The sequence below is a fragment of the Mus musculus genome, chromosome 11 (assembly GCF_000001635.26).
Source record: "Mus musculus strain C57BL/6J chromosome 11, GRCm38.p6 C57BL/6J".
NCBI lineage: Eukaryota > Metazoa > Chordata > Mammalia > Rodentia > Muridae > Mus > Mus musculus.
This window is the reverse complement of record NC_000077.6, coordinates 109,926,518-109,930,588: the sequence shown is the minus strand read 5'-3', so window position 1 is coordinate 109,930,588 and position 4,071 is coordinate 109,926,518. Positions and strand designations below refer to the sequence as shown.

Below are 4,071 nucleotides of genomic sequence, written 5' to 3'. Positions count from 1 at the left end.
AAAAAAACTGAAAAAAAAAGAAGTGCATGAAAAAAAAAGAGAGAGAGATGTTTAAAGATGAGGTGCTAAATGCCAGAGACTGTAGTTTCAGGCCTACACAGAAGGCAGGTCAGCTACAGTGGCACAGTAAATTAGACTTAGAAAAGTAAACTTTCAATTATTATACAGCAACCCTAAATATCTCATAAGACAAAAGTCTTATCCCATATCTTGGAAAACAAAAGTCTTACCCTCTGCCCTTTCCCCCCTCTATTGCCTCAAGGAGAACCAACAAGAAAGAACATGCTGGGACTGGTCCCAGTCAACAGAAGTGGAAAGAAGCAGCCAGAATACCATGAGAAGTTCTTTGGTGCCTTTTTCTCTATGAAGGCACAGCACAACAAACAAAGATAGCAGCAGAGTGTTGGAAGGCAAACCAATGCAAGAGAGCTGCATTGTCTCAATGTCTGTGGGGTTATATCCTTTCTATACATGCGCCCTCTGAAAAGTCCACTGCAGCAGAACAGCATATGCCCTCTGCTTCAGTACAACATCCTCTCATAAGACAGCTTCCGGGAAAACATCACATGGCACAACCTACTCTCCAAAGAAGCTAGAAATTTCCACTTCACAAAACATTTAAGCATGCTTCTCTAATCTAGAATGTGAAATCCATACATTTACTCTCGGGATGCCTGCTGCTCTGAAGAGTCAATTACAGCTAAGAATACTGAAAGACTATTGGTCAGATCATCCAGTACCCACATAGGTAAGTTATCCACAGATCACCTGATGATGAAGATACAATCTGGAAAGCCAAAATTCGCTATTAGAAGTTAGTTGTGCTGTATTTTTACTATAGCATGAAATCTGGGCATTAAAGACCCCTAAATGACAACTAATCTTCCATATGCACTTGGTATGTGGATTCAGAAAGATTGCACTTTTGAATCACATGACCAAGCAGATGAAAAAATAAGATCACACACATACACATCATGGGAGAGAGAAAGAGAGTGGGAGGAAGGGAAGAGAAAGAGAAGGAAAAGATAAAGGGGATAAAAAGGAGAGAGAATGAAGGAATGAAGGAATGAATATGAATATAATTATGACCTGGCCAGCCTGGAACAGTCTATTAGCCTCAAATTCACAGAGATCCACTTGTTTCTGCCTCCCTAGTTCTGAGATTAAAGAAATTCACCACTACATCGGGTTAATTTTACCATTTCATGTCTGTTCTTCATCTTTTTTCCTTTCTTTCCTTAATAACCACATATTTAAGAGTTTCTTTAAAAATCATTTTTAAATATTTGCTAAAAATAAGCAAGCATATTTGCTAACATGAACTTGTGAGGGTTTAAATATGCTAGCATTTAGATTTACGCTTTTGATATTGTCTGCTAAGTATAATTAAACTGTAAAGTGGAAATTTCTGGTTACTTTGGAAACTTAGGTTATAATTACGTTTTGCTGGGGCAGAAAGGTGAAAGGCTGTTTTGCTAAAGCAGACATGTGAAAGAATGCTTTGCTGAAGCAGACACGGGTGAAAAGATGTTTTGTTATAGCAGACACATGAAAGGATGTGTGGTGTTTAGAAAGAATGTAAATATGAGCCCACAGACAATGGGAGCTGGGGCATTGGTTCGCTTTGCTCCACCTTGACAGTCTGCTGGCAACATGGATGTATTGGTTCACCTTGCATTGCATTGCTGCGTTTCCTTTGTAATGACTTAATAGAGAAAAGCTTACCAAAGAACTTCTCATGACATCCCTGTGTCTTCTTGCCTCTTCCACAGAATCAGGCTGGTTGGTGAGCCTCACGGTTTCTTCTGAACTGAACTGCCCTTGACAATTCATGTGTGGTGTCTGTCAAGTGGACCGGATTGCAGATGCTAATTTGTGTTTTGTGTTTGTCTAGTGAACTGGACTGAGAACAACAATGATTGGAATCACCCCCCAAAGAACTATTTCTAAACATGTCCACTTCCCCTGTCTCCTAATTACCTTTCTTTTCCACTACTTCTGGTGGGTGATGGGATAGAAGGGAGATTGAACCCTTACAAAGATAGGTTGTGAAAAATATATGCCTATAAAACCCTCTGTCCCCATTCATGTATATCACCATAAAAGAAGAAGACATATATTGTGATTGTATTTTCCTGAGACTAAGTTTGCATATCTAACTGACCTTTTTCATTATCTAGAAAGATGTAGCAATTTGGAATCCCAAGGAATATAATGCCAAGCTGGGAGCTTTCTGGATATATGATTAGAATAGAGCATCCAATCCTACCAAACCTTAACACACTATGTTGTTACAGTAGAATCCCAGACACTAGACATTTCTTCTTCTCTATTTCTGTAAGTCAATGTTCAGAGATCAGTAGATTAATCAAAATCATACAATAGCTAAAGAGCTTACCCAGGGTCCTACTGACAATTGATCTTCTCATCGCTCCAAACAGCTTCAATGTCATGCTAATTTGGTTTGGAAAGCAGCAGGTGTAGAAACCCCAGACCCTTCCCAACGTGCTCCAAATTCAATCAGAAATGAAATCATACCTATGTGGTATGAAGCAAAAAGATAACAAAATAACATTATAGAATGCCATGCTGCATGCTATCAACAGAAGTGTTCACTGCAATATTTTAAGGAAGGGCTGGAGAGATGGTTTAGTCGTTTTTCCAGAGAACTCCAGTTCAGTTCCTAGCACCCACTTTGGGTGACTCTAATTTCAGCTCCAGAGAATCAGACATCTTTTTCTGCCCTTTATCTGCACAAATACATACACACACACACACCAATAAATAATAAATAAATTTTAAAATCTTTTTAATGTTTAAAGATAAGGAGATGCATTTTGGAATTAGCCTGTCTTATGAATGTGAGCTGAAAGACATTTATCCTTGAATTTGAAGGAATCATTGGAGGCTTATGGGTGAGAGCAGAACAAAATTACTGGAAAGCAACTGGAGGGTTATCAAAGATAAATTGTTCTTACTTCAATACAAGGCACATGGCCAAAGGTGACCTGTTTGACCAAGAGTCTGCAAACATTTCTTTAGTGGTGACTAACTGGCCCTTCTAGTTACAGTCTGTGGGTTTCTGGGGTTCAAAAGAAACTGGCAAAGTCCGCCTCAAATGGAATGGCAGCAAGCCAATAACTAGGAAAACAGCTCAAATACAGTAAGTAGCTTAATTCTATTGTGATTTGGAGGCGGTGGAGACCAGTAACTCACAAGGTAATCATTTAAGTGGTAATCATCTAGAAAGACTGGGAAGAGGATAAGGAAGGAGAAAACAAAGAGATACCTAGAGTGACTTGTCTTCAGATCTGTGCCATTCTGAACCAAAGGTCATCTGACTCTTTGTATAATGGCCACAGCCACAGTTATTGGCCATCAGCCATCAGATTTTACTGGGGTTCTGTTTTTGGTTTTGTTTTTGGTTATTGTGAAACCCAAACCACAGCTGTTAAGCACTTAGTTGCAGCTGTCTGGCAATGACATTCTGCCTCTACTTGATATAAACTCCATGTGTTCCTTTGTGAATGACCTCTTCCTTTGCTTCGCTGATAAGGACTTTTGAATAGTAAAGATATTTACACTTGTGGGGGTTGCTGCATCGGTGGACACAGACTTCTGAAGCATTGTGTTGCCTGTCTGATGTTTCAAACACAGGAATTTAGAATGGAATGTGGTCCAAGAGCCTGGATCCCAGGTCTCTTAAGAGAGCCCAGAGACAGAGATTGCTGGCAAAGAAAGCAGAAGAAGGGAAAGATGGGGTCTACGAGGGAGAGGGATGGTGTCAGAGGGTGAGAATGAAGGGAGAGGTGGATCTTCCACCACTCGAATCATAAAAAACCTGATGGAACTCCAGCGTGTGAAAGGTCAGGACATTATATTCAAAGGAAGTAGAGGAGTCCAGTAAGCTATAAGAGCTTCTGAGACTAGTGAAGAGAAGCAACTTAGGACAAATATTGAAACCCAATATAAAACAAAGACAGCCTTGTTCTCTACCAAAAGCTTTATGCAAGCTACTTCTAACAGTCAAGACATTAAAGACAGTGCTGGTGGTTTTTATTTCTATTA

General features: G+C 39.6%; 1 long non-coding RNA gene across 1 annotated transcript; it reads left to right on the top strand.

Annotated features, from left to right (window-relative positions):
• Gm39444 lies at positions 1–2,784 on the top strand. Its single transcript, XR_880288.2, has 2 exons — positions 1–748; positions 1,776–2,784. It is a non-coding gene; the product is annotated as a predicted gene, 39444 (long non-coding RNA).
• The last annotated feature ends 1,287 nt before the right edge of the window (positions 2,785–4,071 follow it).